General features: G+C 35.3%; 1 protein-coding gene and 1 pseudogene across 1 annotated transcript in view; one reads left to right on the plus strand and one right to left on the minus strand.

Annotated features, from left to right (window-relative positions):
* Window positions 1-19,617, plus strand: part of CNBD1 (cyclic nucleotide binding domain containing 1) — a 403,237-nt gene that overhangs the window by 257,055 nt on the left and 126,565 nt on the right. The window lies entirely within an intron of this gene.
* On the minus strand, window positions 4,151-5,047 carry LOC137751605 (ornithine decarboxylase pseudogene; annotated as a pseudogene).

Below are 19,617 nucleotides of genomic sequence, written 5' to 3' on the forward strand. Positions count from 1 at the left end.
GGGTTAATTCTGTGTAATAGGTTTTTTTTTTAAACTTTTCTTTAATGGAGTATAATTGCTTTACAATGTTGTGTTAGTTTCTGCTGTACAATGAAGTGAGTCAGCTATATGTATACATATATTCCCTTCCTCTTGGACCTCCCTCCCACCCCCCTACCTCACCCATCTAGGTTGTCACAGAACACTGAGCTAATCTTCCTGTGCTTTATAGCATGTTCCCACTAGCTACCTATTTTACGTATGGTATTGTACATATATCATTCTTAGTCTCCCAGTTTGTCCAACCCTCTCCTCTCCCACTGTGTCCACATGTCCTTTCTCTATGTCTGTGTCTCTATTCCTGCCTTGCAAATATGTTCATCTGTACCATTTTTCTAGATTCCACATATATGTGTTAATATACAATATTTGTTTTTCCTCTTTCTGGCTTACTTCACTCTGTATGACAGACTCTTGGTCTAACCACATCTCTACAAATGACCCAATTTCATTCCTTTTTATGGCTGAGTAATATTCCATTGTATATAGGTTCCACATCTTCTTTATCTGTTCATCTGTCAATGGACATTTAGGTTGTTTCCATGTCCTGTCTATTGTAAATAGTGCTGCAACGAATATTGGGGTACATGTGTCCTTTTGAATTATGGTTTTCTCAGAGTATATGCCTAGTAATTGGATTGCTGGGTCATATGGTACTATTTTTAGTTTTTTAAGGAACCTCCATACTGTTCTCCGTAGAGGCTGTATCAATTTACATTCTCACCAACAGTGCAAGACGGTTCCCTTTCCTCCACACCCTCTCCAGCATTTACTGTTTGTAGATTTTTTGATGATGGCCATTCTGACTGGTGTGAGGTGATACCTCATTGTAGTTTTGATTTGCATTTCTCTAATAATCAGTGATGTTGAACATCCTTTCTTGTGTCCCTTGGCCATCTGTATGTCCTCCTTGGAGAGATGTCTATTTAGGTCTTCTGCCCATTTTTTGATTGGGTTGTTTTATTGATATTGAACTCCATGAGCTGTTTATATATTTTGTAGATTAATCCTTTGTCTGTTGCTTCACTGGCAAATATTTTCTCCCATTCTGAGTGTTGTCTTTTCATCTTGTTTATGGTTTCCTTGGCTGTGCAAAAGCTTTTAAGTTTAATTAGGTCCCATTTCTTTATTTTTGTTTTTATTTTCATTACTAAATGTAATGAGTTACTGTGTGCAAAGTGCTTAGGACAGAGTCTGATCTTCAAGAGGTAAACAGAGTGTGCCTAGAGCATTATCCATTGGGCCTTAGGTTTGATCTCTCTTGAGTCAAACTGCCTGGCATAAAATATAGACTCCACACTTTAGCAGCTTTGACCTTGGATAAGTTACATAACATCTCTCTGGCTCAATTTCCCCTTTTCCTAAGAGCGGTTCATAATAGGATCTAGTCTTTAGGTTCATGAGAAGATTAAATGAGTAAAGCTCTTAGAATGGCTCTAAACACATGTGGAACCCTCAATAAATGTTTTTGGTAAAATGGATTATATTATATATCAAAATTACCATCACTGTGTGGTGCTGTCAAAGATATCATGGGAAACTGTAATGAGAGCTTGATTTTTTATCCAATGAAGTTTATGCTCAATAGCAAGTTATGTTAGTTATCAAGATAAATTGGAGAGTTGGGGGTCTGTTCAAAGACAGAGCTGTCTGCAGTCATACAGCAAAGTAATGAATACTCTGGTACTGTATTTAAATACCTTTTACTCTGAGTCTAGTGCTTAGTCTAAACAGTTCATAGTACTACATGAAGATGGTCAGCATAATATCAATCTAAGGGTTTACATTAAACACACTTTCTGGAGTTAAAGGGAGTGAACAAGAACTAAAGCAGAAGCATTCCTTAACAAACACTTTTCATTGTTATGCAAGTTACATTATGCAGAAAATAACGTATCTCATTTTTCACACAGTTTAATAGTCTGCCAGTTATCATTTGGCAGATCAAACTATAAATCTTTTACACAATTTGAGGAGGCTTATGGCATCCATTACTTCTTTCAATTATTTAAAAAGCTTCTAGTAATCTTTTTTCCTTTGTAGTTAACGAGCTGCCAAACTCTAAGTTTTACAGTAGAAACTGAGTGTATCATTTTACTTGTATTTCAATAGATGTTTATTTGCATTAGATTATGAAAGGTTGGTGCTGAATTCCAAATAAGTATAGAATCAGGTTTTATCCGTACTTGCCAAAATCCTTTCCAGTTCATGATCTTTCAAACTATATCTTATAAGCACAAGTGGCCTTTGTTGATTTAAATGAAGCATAAGAATATTTTTTAGTTTAGTCCCAAAGCTGTACATTTTAAAAAAACCCTCATATAAGTTCTATAAATTTTCATAGGAAATAAAAATATGTACTGATTCAGAAATTATTCTTCTAGTCTCTACAGGAAGTGAAATTAAAGCAGTCTCAATTGATGAAATGCAGCATGGTGCAGAGGGTGACAGGGCTCTTGGCTGTGGCTCTTCTGTCCTTGTGGCTTTGTGAGGCAGGAGTAGGATGGTAATTGAAGGACTTCTCACTTCTATGTCTGCCTTCTTCTTGGGTATGTGACAAATTTCTGTCATGCCTTTTGAGGTTGTGTTGCTGGGTGACTATCTTTTTCATCTGTCATAGTGTGGAAGTTGCTCTCATGGAAACAGTTTCTGATGACATCTGAAGAGTACCTCTGCAAATAACCCAAGGCAGTTTCTCCATTTCTTCAAAGCATCATGGCTGTGCCAAGGCCACTGGTTCTTAGTTCTGTATTTTTGCTTCCCAAATTACTTATGCACTTACTTCTGGCTATTGGAGCCTCCTATGATCAAGGCACTGCGCTAGGATACCCTTATTCCAACAAATGGCATAATAGCACTTATAAATAAAAGTGAGTGCCTATATTTTTAATATGTCAAAAAAAAAAACCACATATACATCGAACACAAACAACAAGGGAACTCTTCTCCATGCTTTGGGCTCAAGAGAGTAGTGTGCTAAGTGAAATAAGTCAGACAGAGAAAGACAAATACCATCTGATCTATCTTATATGTGGATTAAAAAATAACAAAACAAAATAAAAAACCAAGCTCATAGATAAAGACAACAGATTGGTGTTTGCTGGAGGCAAGAGGTGGGGGTAGGAGAAATGAGTGAAGGGGATCAAAAGTTTAAAAAAAAGAGAAAAATCAACATTGGTTCACAAGTACATTCACAATTAAAAATGCATGGGCTAACAAATACATTATAAAAAAGGTTAACCTAACTGGTAATAAAAAAAAGAAATTAAAAAAATGAGATACTAGAGTGTCTGGATCAAGATGGTGGAGTAGGAAGATCCTGAGCTCACGTTATCCCAAGAACTTACGGAAACTACAACTACATATAGAACAACTATCTCTGAGAACAACCTGAAGACTAGCAGGACAGATTTCCTACAATTAAGGACCTGCAGAAGTCCCCTGAAGAGCAAGGGCTCTAGCCCCTGTTGGGCTCCCTACCAGGGGAGACTTGCATTGGAAGATGAGCCCCCATACTTCTGCCTTTGAAAAATATAGGGCTTATATTTGGAGAGCCTGAGGGTTGTGGGAAGCCAAGACTCTACTCTTGAAGGGCTCATACACAAACTTACTTGCTCCAAGTCCCAGCACAGGGGCAACAGCTTGAAAAAACATCCAGGTCATATAAGAAGGAGATTCATTTGCTAATTTTAGGGAGTGTGCCAGAAGGGCAGGGATCTGGTGGGACTTTCTCCATGGACAAAAATGCTGGCAGGCTCCATTTTTTTGGAACAGTCCTTCTGCTTAGCTTGCCTGGTGCTGGTGGGTACCATTACTCTCACTCTTCATCAACCTAACACCATGTGCTCTTTCCCGGCATTCTCCTGAGGACTCCCCCACCCAAACCACCCACCCTGGCCAGCTCCTCCTAAGTGACTCCCCCCCCCACCTGGCAGGCCACCCTGGTCAGGACTAGTGCCTCTTCAAAGTGGCTCCTGCTCCAGGGAGCCAGCCTTGCTCCACATGGTGGGCAACCTCTGCCAGCACTGGTCTCCCTCCAAAGTAGCTCCCACTCTGGCCAACCCCCCACACCAGTGTTCCTGTGACAGATGTCATCAGGCCTTGCAGCCAGTCATTCAGGGCCCAGCCCTGCATTATCAGCACACCTGCAGCAGTTACAGCCAGGTCTCATAGACAGCTGGCTGGGGGCTAGTCCCTCCCACCAGCATAATAGCAGTAGTTGAGGCTGGGCTTTGTAGCCAACCCCACCCACCAGCATGCCTGAAGGAATCAGCTCAAACACAACATCCTCAGATCCGGAAAAGCTACCACCAACATCAAGCAAATACATGTGGAAATAAACCTCAGCTACCATGTCAAAGACACAGCAGGCATCAGAGACGGTTTGCATGAAAGTCTCAGGATCAGTACAGACATTTTCCATGTGGAAGCTGACACCTATGAAGTCAATATTTAGCTCTTTTGTCCATTCCAAAAGGAGCCTGCTAATTTTGACTCTGGTGCCAAATTTCACGCTGAGGTGACAGACTGCTTTGGAATCATCAGTGGCAACACACAAAACCAACTTTGCCTTTGGATGTGCCCTGGCAACTTTCATCAACTCAACTTCACTATCAAAAGTCATCATCTGGATTCCATTATCAGCAACATACTTAATCTGAGACACTTGTTTACAAGAATTCACATGTCTCTGGAGGCACCCTGAGACTCTGCACCAATTGTATTTCGGTCATGCAGGCACAGTCAAATCCTTTTCTGACGGAAGCTAAGGTCTTCACTGTGGTTCTGCTATCGTTGCATTTGACTGCATAAAAGGGGATGACCAGAGGAAGAGCTTTTAACAATCTCAGTTATTTCTTTAGAATGTCTCCCAGGTCTACAACATAGAAGGCAGTCTTATTATCAGAACGAGAAATTTCATTAATTTTTTTTTGGTCCAGAATGTCCTTGCAGTAAAGCCTTTATTCAGGAAATGGCAGTCAAACTGTTCATTACCAAAGTTGTTCATAGTTTCTTGATGTCTTTCTGAAACACAACAAAACAGAAAATTAAGACATGGATATTAAAGAAATTGTTGCCAGCTTTTTACCAAAAGCAGTTCTCCAGGAATTTCAAGTCCCACTGAAAATGCGTGTGCCCTCAGTACAGCAGTGGAAGTGTTCTGATAAACACAGAATTTGCTGTTCACCTTAGAATGCGTGGGTACTACAGGCTGGCCCCATGGAGATGTCACTTTCTAGTATGCAGGACCACAGGCTGCCCCACTGCTGTCCCCATTGTCCCCGTCAGCTACCCATCCAGCCACTGGCCGCTTTGCTCCCTCCCACAGAGGATTGCCGGCCCAAGGTTGTGCTGGAGTGCTGGCAGAGGGGTCATGGTGGTGGAAGCTGAGGGGATTGACCTTAAAGGGACTTCTTTAAATGGAAAAGAAAAGGCCATAGCTGGAAACAAGAAACTTATGAAAGAAAAAAATCTCACGATAAAAGCAAACATACAGTAAAGGCAGTGGATCAAACATCTATAAAATTAGCATGAAGGTTAAAAGACAAGTACAGTGAAATCATTTATCCCTAAAATAGTTGAGTCACACAAAATAAAAAGATGTAAAATATGACATCAAAAGCATTAAATGATGTAGGGGCAGTAGAAATGTGCTGCTTTGAGAATGCACACAAATTTAAGTCACTATCAACTTAAAATAGATTGCTATATACATAGGTTGTTATGTATGACCTTCATGGTAACCACAAAACAAAAAACTATAACAGATATACAAAAAATAAAGAAAAAGAAATGTAGACATAACACTAAAGAAAGTCATCAAATCACAAGGGAAGATAAAAAGAGAAGCAGAAAGGAACAGAGAAGAGCTACAAAAACAATCAGAACACAAGTAGCAAAATGTAAATCATTACATACCTATCAACATTTATTTTTTAAATTTTTTATTATTTTTGCAGTTGTCACCTTTTATTTATTTTTATTTTTATTTTTTTTAACATCTTTATTGGGGTATAATTGCTTTACAATGGTCTGTTAATTTCTGCTTTATAACAAAGCAAATCAGCTATACATATACATATACTTTATACATTTACTTTAAATGTAAATGGACTAAATGTTCCAATCAAAAGACAGGGTGGATGAATGGATAAAAAAATAAGATAATTAACTTTTGTCATTTTGAAGTATTTCTATATTTCAAGTTATTTTTATGCAAATAGTATTATAAAAATTCATTTCCAAATGCTACTTAAAAGAACAAACCCTTATGTGTTTTAATTTTATACAAAGGTTTTATATTTTTCTGAAACATGGTATTAAAATATGTAAATATATTGTTTATCATAGGTATAAACAACAGAAGGAAGGAAAAAGTACAAAGAGCCTTCTATAATACATTTTTCTTCAGCTCTAGCTTGTAATACTAACTTTATCATAAAACAATGCCCTTAGCACCATCTAACAAGTCACCAAATCCTGTCTGACTTTTCTTTGTAGTATCGTTTATTATTTATGCACATTCACCTAATTTCTTTGCTATCATGTATGATGAAACTATTATAAATGAATTTATGTCCACTTTTTTATTTCCTAAATATAACTTTCTACAGGTAAAATTTCCAAGTAAAATGTTATGAACTTGTAAAACAAAATTAGTTTTTAGCCATTGGGAGATTACAAAAACAAATAAACCGTGACCTTTCTCTGAACTCTACATTCAAGTACTGAGCCATCTTTTTGGCATCTTCTACTTACCATACCCAAAATAGAACTCTCAGTTTCCTTTGCCCACCTGCCTCATTCCCAATGACTCTAAAGCTGTTTCTTTTCCATTTCCTTCTCTCTCCATAAATCAGACAAGGATTCACTGAAGTGACAAGCGTAGGCATTATACTTAATACTTTCTATTCCTTTTACACCTGAATATCAGTAAGTCTTTTCAGGGTTAACTCCAAAATATACCTTGGTTTTGTCTGCTTCATTCCCTTCACACTGACGTCAGTCTCTGAGCAAGTCACCATAACTTCCCACTTGGGTACTGTGATAGCGTCCTTTGTAGGTTCTCAGCGTCCACTACTTCTGCCTTCCAGTCTAGTATTTACATAGCTGCTGGAATACTCTTTTCAAAACACAAACTGAAGTTCATTTGTTCTCCAGTTAAATCGGCTTACTGATTTACCATTGCTCTTCTAATAGCATCTAAACTCAAACAAACAAACAAAAAAACTAAACTCCTTAGCAAGTCCACAGGTACCTTGGGGGGATCTGGGCCCGCCCATTCTTCCCAAAGTTCAGACTTCTCATTGTTCTCTGGCTATCCAAATCTCTGGTCAGCTTCTCTTTTCTCCCTCAGGATTTCTGATTTTTGCACATGTGCTTATTTCTATTTGGTCAGTTCTTTTCCAACTATTCTTGTCACAAAACTATATGGCTGGCTCCTCCTCATACTTCTGTTTACCCTTAAATATTCTTCTCTGAGAGAAGCTTCCCATGAACAACCAGTGTCAAGATTATGCATTTAATGTTTATTTTTTAATACTAAGGGAATTATAGCTCATGCTCAGTCTGTCATTCTGAACAAAGACCTCAAATTCATTTTTGAAACTCAAATGCAGTTGCTGCTATGTGATCTTATAAAATATTTAAAATTTTTGGTCATAGAAATAATATATATTAATTGTGAAAAAATTCAACATTTACTTGGAAAACATTTACCTTAATTCCCACAACTTTGATGTCATCACAGTTGACATTTTTGTGACCATCATTTCAAGTATCTCTTCAATACCATATTCAAACACGTTTACACTTATATAAATGAAATCATAATATGCATGCTCTGTATGGACATTTATTTTAAAATGTCATTTAGAAATTTGACTTATTTCCACCTTTCCTTCCTCCTTTTCTCTTCAAATATAACTTTTAAAAATGTTACACATTGTTGTATAGATATGTGTATGATCACAATGATTTATTATCATTAATTTTACAATATTAGCATAATACTGATATACTTTGGATTGTTTTTCTCAGTTACGTACTATATCATGGAAATGTTGCCAGGTTTATGGTTATAGAGTTAATTCTTTGTAATGTATCTATAGTATTTCTAACAATAATCTCCAAGTTGAGAGACATCTTCTCTAAACTATGCTGCAGTAATCATCCTTGTGACGTTGCTTAAGTTGTGAAGTTAAGATTTAGATTTAGAAGTGTGACATAAGAACTCATTAGCTTAATATGCTATGGTGTAATAGAACATGCACCTTTTGTTGTTGAGGTAGATTATTTCAACCTATAGTTACAGCTTTTCAGTCATCTTTTTTCAGTGATACTTATAAATGTACCTGGAGATAGGGCTGGGATTAAGATGAGGTGCCAGATTGAAGGGCGTGTACCAAAAGTCTCAGTAAACAAGATAAAATATTTTTAATGAAGTATTTTGAAAAATAAAAGTTAATGTAAAAATCTATGATAAAATATCAAAATTTTAAATAGACAGACTTGTTTTCTTGGTTTGTTTTATGATACTGCATTTTTGTTCAATGACAAGTACTGTTGTTTTCTATCTTCTCACAGTTTCTGAACCACTGGGTGGTCGGGTCCCTGCTAGATGGATTTATGAAGGTTGACAATGGTGTGTGAACAGTTTGTGGAATGCAGGGCTTTACACGTACTCATTTTTTTGTTATAGAGCTTATTATTAATATTTTCCACTTGGCTTAAAATATGGGGGGCTATTTTGGTAAGTATATATACAGGGGGCATATTTTTCTTTTTGCTTCATTTCCAATATAGCTGCACATGACAGTGCTAAATAAATATATTGTGGTTTACTCATCCAGAAAATATGATTGTATATCTTTATTATATTCCTTTAGTCTTCAGTTATTTGAATATCTAGTCCAGTAGTAACCTTAATTAAATCCTGCTTGCACTGAATGCAGTCTGTCAAGGATTATGTCAGTTTGTTAACTCAGATTAAAACTTACTTTTTCATAATTCTTACTAGGAATATTTCCTGAATTTTCAGTTTTAATTTAATATTTGTAATACAAGATACAACAGATATCATTTGTTTATTCACCTTATCATTGATGTCTTCATAGATTATGAAAAATAAAAATAACCATAAACAACAGTCATTTGGATAAAATTATTTTAAAAACATGTTATTTCTCTATTCTTATGCAGAGTGACAGGACAGGGAAAAATGATATCTAGAACTAGGCTTAAGTTGTGTCTGACCCTATCAGTATTATCTTGAAATCGGGGGCTCATCACGTTCTTTAAATAATGAAAAAAAATCAATTTACAGCATTGTTGTTAACATTAAATGAGGCAATATAAGTAAAACTGTTTTGAAAATGTCAAAATGCTATTCAGATGTTAATTATTTTTATTATTATATGTAATCTTTTTTTTTTTTTTCCTGTGGAGAGAGTAGGAAACAGTAAAGGGATATAAAGTGAAAGTATAATGTAAAAGGGAATATTTAAGAAGTAATTGTCATGATCCCAATTGTAATAGTATGGCTAGTTCTGCTAAGAATAGACTCTTGCTATGACAATAGTTTTATTCCTAAGAAACCTCAGAATGTTGAAAATCATTTTACAAAATCATTGTTCCAATGGAGAGAAAGATTGGGATTTAGAGTATTTTATCCTCAAAAATAATGGTGTTATTTTCCATAAGAATGCCAATACTGGAGTTTTTTTGTTTTTTTGCTTTTTATAGTACAATTGCATAATTCTAAATCCTACCACATCACTGAACAAATCTGCATTGTTCTCATTTTTATCACACATTTTTATAAAACCACAAAACACAAAGTTTTATTACTACCCATAAGTTCTGGCTTTCTATTTTATTCACATTGTAACCGGTAATTATGAGATAAATGCAATTCATATTCCTTAATTAATTGATCATGTTATAGTAAATGAAGTTATAAAACCTTATATTGTAGTAGAATTACATGTATTATAAAAAATGATCAGAGTGTTCTAATATACTAGAAAGAAGACAGATCTGAGGATAATTTGAATAAATAAAAGGTTTGGATTTAGATGGCATGTTTGGGTAGTTGTAGAAGGTATACAGAGAGATATGTAACATAATGTGGTAATGATAGATATTAAAGTAAAATTCACTTGCTTTAAGCAAATTGATAGTCATGAAGCTTGAAAGCAATTTGGGGAATGTATCAGCAGGCAGAAGTAGCCTAAGAAAATGGTGAAATAATTCATTTATTCCACAAATATGTATTGAGCATCTTAGCACTGTTCATAGTACAAAACCTAATACAAACCTTGCCTTTCTTTGCTTATATTCTAATAGGAGATAATCACCAACAGCAAAAAAAGAAAATACATGAGGTATTGGAATGTAATTAGTATTATGAACAAAAATTAGGGAGTTATGGGTCTTAGTAGGAGCTGGGGTGGATAATTCAATTGTATCTAGAAGTATTCAGAGAAAGTTTTACTAAGAAGCTGACATTTGAGGAGAAACATGAAGTGAGGTAGTATACAATATAGATACCTTGAAAGAGAACTTTTGAAGCAGAGGAAATAAGAAATGCAAAAACCCTAAGGTGGGAGTTTACCTGGCATGTTTGAAGGGTACCAAAGAGACCATTGGTTATGAAGAAGTGGGGGCTTTAGAAGGTGAGGTTAAAGAGATAGCTTGGCTCATTGTAAAAGACTTGGACTTTTACTTGGAGCCTAGTGGAATCCAAGGACAAAACCTGACATATTTGCAAAGGACTCTTCTGTCTGCAGTATGGAGTAGGGGTGAAATAGGGGGAACATTTATAAAAATATTATATTAATCCAGAAGAAAGATAAGGATTAGATCATATTCATAACAGTGAAGTATAAGAAGTGGTCATATTCTCTAGACACTACCCTCAAAATATACCCAGAAGGCACTAGTGTTTCACCGAACCTAAGATGGAGATTCAGTTCAATGGCAATAAATAACTAGAACCAAGGTCTTGAACATTTCTAGAAAAGTAATTAAATCCCTGAATAATTAGTTTCCATAAAGCAGAAGGATTAAAAGCTTCAATAGAATAATTGAGTTTAAATAAGTAGGAAACATTGAAGAAATAATTTTATCACATTTGGGGTTAGTTGAAACCATAAGATGTTAATAAGAATGTATAGAATTTGCTTTGGAAACTGCATTTTAAAGCATCAGATATTGGTATGAAGACTATTAAAATGTTAGGATTATAGTTTTCAAGAGAAAGAATTATTTTGAAGAGATTTAAAAATCGACTAAATTTAATTTTTGCTCTTTTAAAGAAGAGATTAAATGTAGTTCTACTCTGAATATGAAGAAAAAGAAAACATGCTTAAATAGCTCCAAAGTAAGCAATTTAGAGTTGACATGAATGATTTATTTTTTGTGATTAATTAGTAAGACAGCTAAGCAGAGAAATCTATAAAATAGTTGAGAGAGAGAAGAGGTGAAAACCTACATCTCAGAGTCACTGCCTGCAAATAGAAATCAAGGCAAACATGAGACTGCCAGGAAATGCATGTAGAAATTTTAAAAACCCACAGATTATAATATTTTCTAAAAATATTAGAAAAGATAGGGTGAAGGAAAACAACTTATTTACTGTGTTTTAAATACAAGTTGGTTGTTTTCAGAAATAATGATGAATTTATTCTACAGATACATTTTTAACATGTATTTTGGAAAACATATTGTACATTTTGGTTAACAACAATCACTGAATTACCACTTTGCATCAGTTCTGAAAATATTTCTTAAAAATTACACCAAATATGTTATGTTATGTTATGTTATGTGATGTCTCAATTATGACTTCTTACCAATTACATGCATCCTTCTGTTCTCGTTCTAGTTTAGCAAATAATTTGCCGAATAATGACCTTCAACTAACCCTTCTGTTTGCAACTCCACTTCTATTTTTTTCCTTCATTTTATTTGCTAGAGACATCTCTAGGGTCTCTTTGAGTTCTACAAAGCATGCAGATCATCTCCTCTGATGCAGCTGCCTCTCCTATGACTGATCTAGGCTTTGTATTTCTCCACTTTGCTTCATTTGTCTCTACACTTCTATATACTTTTCCCTCACCCATAGAAAAGTGATGGACCCTCTTATCCGCTAACTGATGACATCCTCCCTTATCTCCTTGATGTTTTGTTATTGTTTTTATATTCCTATTTTAAAGAGTCATCCTGGGGGCAGAATGATTAACACAGCTATGTCCAGATTTTGCAGCATGCTGTTTAGTTTCCATGTATTTGTGTTTTTCCCATTTTTCATCCTGTAATTGATTTCTACTTTCATATTGTTGTGGTCAGAAAAGATTCTTGACATAATTTCTATCCTCTTAAATTTGTTGAGATTTGTTTTGTGGCCTAGCATGTGATCTATCCTGGAGAATGTTCCATGTGTACTTGAAAAGAATGTGTTTTATGCTGTTTTTGGACGTAATGTCCTGTAGGTGTTAATTAAGTCCAACTGATGTAATGTGCCATTTAAGGCCTCTGTTTCCTTATTGATTTGCTGTGTGGATGACCTGTCCATTAATGTAACTAGGAAGTTAAAGTCCCCTACTATTATTGTATTATTGTCAATTTCTCCTTTATGTCTGTTAATATTTGCTTTACATAATTAGGTGTTCCTATATTAGGTGCATATATGTTTATGAATCTTATATCCTCTTATTGTATTGGTCCCTTTATCATTATATAGTTACCTTCTTTATTTTTTTATTATTGACTTTGTTTTAAAGTCTACTTTGTCCGATATGAATATTGCTACCCCAGCTTTCTTTTCATTTCCATTTGCATGAAATATCTTTTTTCATCCTCTCACTTTTAGTCTGTGTCTTTAGCTCTGAAGTGAGTCTCTTAGAGGCAGCACATAGGGAGATTTTTAAAAATTCAATCAGACACCTTATGTCTTTTGATTGGAGCAGTTAATCCATTGATGTTTAAAGTGATTATTGATAAGTGATAGGTTTGAATTATTGCCATTTTATTTGTTTTCCAGTTACTTTTGTAGTTCTTCCACATTCTTTTCTTCTTTTAGTCACTTCCCGGTCGTATGATGATTTTTTTTAGTGTTATATTTGTGTTTCTTTCTCTTCAGTTTATGTGTATCTATTGCAGGTTTTGATTTGTGGTTACCATGGAGCTCATATATGTTGCTCTAGAATTATATCTACTTGTTTCAAGTTGATAGTCAGTTTAGTTCAAATGCATTCTAAAAGCTCTACATTTCTTATGCATCTCTCCCATTTTGTGTTATCAATGTCATATTTTACATTTCCATGTCTATCAACTATTTATTGTAGTTATAGTAGATTTTATAATTTTTGTCTTTTAACCTTTATACTAGTTTATTTAAGTGGTTGACCCACAGCTTTAACTATATATTTGCCTTTATCAGTGGATTTTTCCCTTCCTATAATTTCTTTCTCATTGTAGCCTTTTCTTTCTTTCTTTCTTTTAATTTATTTGGCTGCATTGGGTCTTAGTTACAGCACTCAGGATCTTCTTTGCTGCACGCGGGATCTTTCATTGCGGCATGTGGGCTCTTTGATGCGGCACGCAGGCTTCTCTAGTTGCAGTGCATGGGCTCCTCTCTGGTAGTGGTGCACAGGCTCAGTAGTTGTGGCACACTGGATTAGTTGCCCCATGGCATGTGGGATCTTAGTTCCCCGACCAGGGTTCCAACCCATGTCCCCTACATTGGAAGGTGGGTTCTTAACCTTCCAATGTAGGGGACCACCAGGGAAGTCCCAGCCTTTTCTTTTTTAAAGAAGACACTAAACACTTCTTGTACGATTATTCAGTATTGATGACCTCTGACCTCTTTTCGTTTTTGCTTGTCTTAATAAGTTCTGTATCTCTCCTTAAATTCTGAATGATAACCTCACTGGATCCTAGGTTGTAGTTTTTTTTTCCTTTCAGCACTTTAAATAAATTATGCCACTCTCTTCTGGCTTGCAAAATTTCTCCAGAAAAGTCAGCTGATAACCTTATGTGGGTTCCCTTGTATGTGACTTTGTTTTTCTTACTGCCATTAAATTCTCTCTTTATCTTTAACTTTTGTCATTTTAATTATGATATGTCTTAGTGTGGGTCTCTTTGGGTTTATCTTGTTGGAACTTTCTATATTTCCTATACCTGGATATCTATTTCCTTCTTCAGGTTTGGGAAGTTTTCAGCCATAATTTAATCAAATACATTTTTGACCCTTTTCTCTCTCTTCTCCTTCTGGAATCCCCTATAATATGAATATTAGTACACTTAACTTTATCACAGAAGTCCCTCAAACTATTCTCATTTTTAACAATTTGCTTTTCTTTTTGCTGTTCTGATTGGGTAATTTCCCTTATTCTATCTTCCAGATCACTTACATGTTCTGTGTCCCCTAATCTGCTATTAACTCCATCTGGCATACTTTTCATTTCAGTTATTTTATTCTTCAGCTCTGACTAGTTCATTTTTATATTTTCCAGTTCTCTGTTAAAATTTTCACTGTGTTTATCTATTCTTTTCCAAAATTCAATTAGCTTTCTTATTACTATTGCTTTGAACTCTTTGTCAGGTAAATTACTTATCTCTGTAAATTGCTTCTTCAGGGTTTTTGTTTTTCAAGCATTTTTTTCTTGTTCTTTCAGTTGAAACATATTCCTCTGTCTTCTCATTTTCTTTAACTTCCTATCTATGAATTTAGGTGAATCAGTTAGCTTTCCCAGTCTTGAAGGTGTGTTCTGTGTAGGAGAATCCCTATACAGTCTGTTTGTGCCCAGTGGCTTTAGTGGGAGAGGTGGATCTGAAGTGAGCATGGGCAGCATCTTCTCCTGGGGTGTGCTGGCAGCCACTGACTTGGTGGGAGGTTAGGGATGGAGCTGAAGGTGTTAGAGCCAGAGCCAAGTTCAAGCAGGGGCTTGTTGTATGCTCAATGGCCATCACCACCCTACTGGTGGTAGGGTCGGTGTACAAGGGACTGGAGCAAGATCCCTGAGGGAGTTCTGTCCCTCTAGAGTGTGATGGCAGTCTCTGCCTTGGTTGGGGTCATGGTCAGAGCTTGAGGACTTGGGGTTGCAATTCTGTATTGTTTTCACTACCCCCCCCCCCACTCCCTGGTGTGCATGCATTTGTTACAGGTTGGACTGGGGCCAGAGGGGTTGGTGCCATGCTACTTAGCTGGTTTTGCTCCCTTCTAAGTCTGTGCAGGGATGTGTGCTCCTGGGGTGGTAGTTTCCCCCACCCTCGTCAGAGGCAGGTCTAAGCTAGCTCAGTTCCCTCCAAGTATGCACACTCTTATTGGCAAAGGCAGCATCTGCCTTGGTGGGTAGCAGCACCAGAGCAAGAGAGGCTGGAGCAGGAGCCTGGTGCAGGCTGGGGGGCTGGCTGGTGTGGTCTGGGAAATCTGGTTAAAGCCCCAGGTAGTTTTCAAACTGCTGCTTCTTTGCTGTTACTGGGAGTAAGCAAGTTTGTGCCTGAACTCTTCAAGAGTGGAGTCTCAGTTTCTTAGAGCCCTCCAGTAACCCCACTGGTTTTTAAACCAGCTAAGAGGGGCTCATCTTCCCAGTGTCAGACCATAGGGCTGGGTTACCTAATATGTAGCTTGAAACCCTCACTCCCCAGGGAGGATCCCCAAGCCTGTGATATCCCCCTCTTCTTATCTTCATTTGTATCTTGTTTCCAGGGATCACTGTTTTTCTTTGTCTGATGCTCAATGTCTATAAAACCATTATTTTATATATTTTATGTTTTAGTTGTTTCACGTAGGAGGGTAAATCTAGCCCTTGTTAGTACATCAGATGCCTACAAACATTTATTTACTTAATTGTTTTCCTGTAGTGATTTGGATTTATTTATAATTTATTACCTACTTGATGTGTTCACTTGGTATATCTTACTTTCTAAATCTAAAACTGAACCCTTGTTCATTCTACCAAACTTTCATCTTCTAAAGTATTCTCCATCTCAATACATTCTGCCAACTTATAATTTTATGTCAGGAAACTGGTGGTCTTACAATAATTTTTTCTCTCTCTTTACCCAATCTAATCAAGAACCAAAAATACTTCCTGATCCACTTCATTTCGTGCTATAGTCCAAGCCATCACCCTATATTCATTTCCACTTCAAACCTCTCCAAAATTAAAAAACAAAAAAACTCCCACAAAAAACAAGGAGGAATTTTTCTAAAACCATTGTATAACACTGCTGAAAAAAAAACAAAAACAAAATAAGATCTGTCCATTAAATCTCATTTTAGTCAAAGGACCACAATACAATATTCTCATTTGAAATTTACTATAAATTTGATTACTATTTAAAATTTAATCTTGAATTCCTATCCTATTTTTAATTTATTTAAATAAATTCTTATTTCAAATTTATTATTGAAATTTATATTGTAAGTCATATTACAGAAATGTTTTGTGTGGCTTCTACTAAAGGCATGCATATGACAAGGTTGTTACGATGGAAACAAGCAAGCAAAGTTTAGGAAAGAAGACATAATAACCACCTTGACTAACTTACTTGCCATGTCTAAGTATTAAATTTAGCTCAAGCCTTTTTATGCATCCTAGAAAGAAATAGAAATGCATTAATTATCATCAGTTTAAAAAATCAATCCCAGTGTCAAATTTTTTCTACCAAAAAGCAAATATTGAAGTACATAATTGACAACATCATGCATTTGAGTTTCTTTTACTCAGTGCCTAACCTAAGAGATTTTCTCCATATTGTCATTTTTATTACCAGTCTTCAAAAATTTTTTTTTATTTTTTAAAATTAAAACATTTATATAACAGCTATCTACAGATATATGTATATATTTTGTAAATAAATATATAGATTTCAATTACATATGTAGATATAAATTTCAATATCAATTTCAATATCTATATACATCTACTTCAGATATATAGATATATAAATATATATCTATAGATAGATAGTGAAATACAGCTATATAAATATTATATATGTATATCTATATGTCTATTGTCTGTGTATGTACCTGCCCATCCATCCATTTGATACATATAACTATTTGTGGCTTTGCTAAGCATATACTTTCCCTCTGATTATGGAAAAGTTAGAACTAACCTAATAAAATTTAAGTTTGTAGATTTCCTTGTTCCTAACATTAGATGAGGATAGAGAATATGCTAAAATATTTTCTAAAGTGGGGAATGAGAGTATTTCTTATATTTTATTTTTTTCTGGCTAGCATTTTGATAGTTACTGAAACGTAGTCACAAATTCAAGACACTAAACATAACAGATTATTTTGGACTGGAAAAATTTTAAACTGGCATTATCAATCAGTCATCCTGACAAAAGGAGTCTCTCCAGTTATGATATTGATACTACTGGTGATACCAATGTTACTCCCGTGGAAGAGTGTTCTTGACATGGAATTGTACTGCTTTTTCCTTGACCTATTAAGCTCACTAAATCTATTCCAAACTAATTTTTAAAACTTGACCTGCTAGATGGAATTGTTCATTGTACAATCTGCTGTAATAGCCTTCTAACTGATCTCAGTGCATTAGTTTTACAATACTCTAACCCACCCTCCTCTGCATAGCCAGAGTGAACTTTCAAAAATGTAAATCCTTGTAGTTATTACTCTTGGTGAAAGCTCTTGGATGACTTTACCTTTTCTTATGACACAGTCTAAAATTCTTAACAGAGTTTACAATGCCCCCTAGGATTTTGCCTTTCCTGTCACTTGGGCCTCATTTAGTGTCCAATTTCCTCATTGCCCTCTCTGATCTGATTCCTCTGGGCCTTCAGTGTTTCTTGAATACTTGACTCTGGACCTTTGGACATGCAATTCCTTATACCTTCAACACTGATATCCTCCCTTTCCCCGTTGCCCAACTTATTCTTCAGGTGTCAGTTTATATTGCTATCATTTCTGGGGAATATTTTTGACCCAACTAGACTAGATATGTCTCTCTATTACTTTCCATTTTCTATTACTCTACCTTTTATAGCAGTTTTATAGCAGTTTCACAGATATAAGTTTCCTTTAATATATGATTTCCCCACTGGATTTTATGTTGTGTAAGGCAAGGAACACATTTGTCTTTTTCTTTGTTGTATGCCAACATTTAGTATAATACCTGAAAATTAATCATTGCACAAAATTATTTGCTAAATAAAGAAATGAATGAATGATCAGAGAATAGGGGCTCTTTTTTAAGCTGACCTCAAAAATCCAAATGTGGGTAGAAGCTATTTCTTGCCTTCTGATTCTGACATGTAGTAATTACATTCTTCTGAGCACCAAGAAGAAAAATAAGGTGATTAAGTTAAGAATAATTAAGATTCCTGACAAAATTGCTTGTCTGTCTCTCTTACAGAGAAATCCATCACATCAGTTTTGTGTCTTAGAAACAGCTCTTTCAAATGTGTAAGGAGAAAAGATGTAGAGAACCTTAAATAGAATTTCTAAACATCTGTCTATTTTGGTAATCCATGGTTATCTTATTTACTGCTGCTGACTGTGTTTAGGAAGTGAGAATGCAGGTGACTTTTGAAATATTTTGAGGCCTTACTTATGCCCTTTTTGTGTTGCTACTGTTAACCTCTCATGTCTCAGGAACTGAGTGTGTGAAAGAAAGTGCTCTTTGATGAGGTACCTTTCCTGAGGATTCTCAAAATTCTCAAATTTGGTGTTGGGTTCATAAATATGTAGATAAATTAAGTTCTTTGAAAATTGTTTTATGATCCCTCCTCCTAAAAATTTCAATCAACAGACTGGTTTATTATTTTCTTCAATCGTGTCCCTGTGAAGTGAAAGGAGATCTGCTATTTTATTTTGGAGGTATATGTCTTTTAATTTCTCTCCCGTGGAAAAGCCCAGCTCATCCACTTCAAACAACAAGGAGAGACATTTTTTAAAAAGTCTATTTTCTAATCAAAATATATATATGTTTTAAGCTTGAAAAGAAGAGTTACAGTTGCTGTCACTAATCTTTTAATTTTCAACTGTGTATAAGAATAGCAAAGAGAATCCAAATCATACTGTAACTCTGATGTCTGCTCTTCATGAATGACCAAACCTAATTTCTGGAAAAACTGGTAATGATCAACATTTGTCATCTGAATTTGGATAAGCAAATAAAATATATTGTTATTCTGTTCATTCATCCTTGACTGATTCGGCAATCCAATTTCAAGTCAGACAGAAGGTGATGTACATATTAATGATACAAGAAAAATTCGGGTACACACTAGATTCCAGGAAAATAATTTTATAGTGGACTACTTGAAAGCATAATGGGAAAATGGATAAAAATAAATGACATTTGGGGAAAAATCACATTTTTAACTGTTTTAAATAATATAGTTACTGTCATAAATGCTGCTTTTAAAACTATTATGGAGGTCCAAGCATATGTGTGTAGGCATCCTTTAATTAAAGTGACGTTTCCAGCTGGATTTTTCTATCCCGATAATCTGTGGTTCACAGAACATTTGATCAAATGTTATAGTCTTGCTAAAACCTAGGAATTTTAGCTGTGAAGCCCCTGAAAATGT

This window comes from Eschrichtius robustus, chromosome 17, assembly GCF_028021215.1.
Source record: "Eschrichtius robustus isolate mEscRob2 chromosome 17, mEscRob2.pri, whole genome shotgun sequence".
In the NCBI taxonomy this organism is placed as follows: Eukaryota; Metazoa; Chordata; class Mammalia; order Artiodactyla; family Eschrichtiidae; genus Eschrichtius; species Eschrichtius robustus.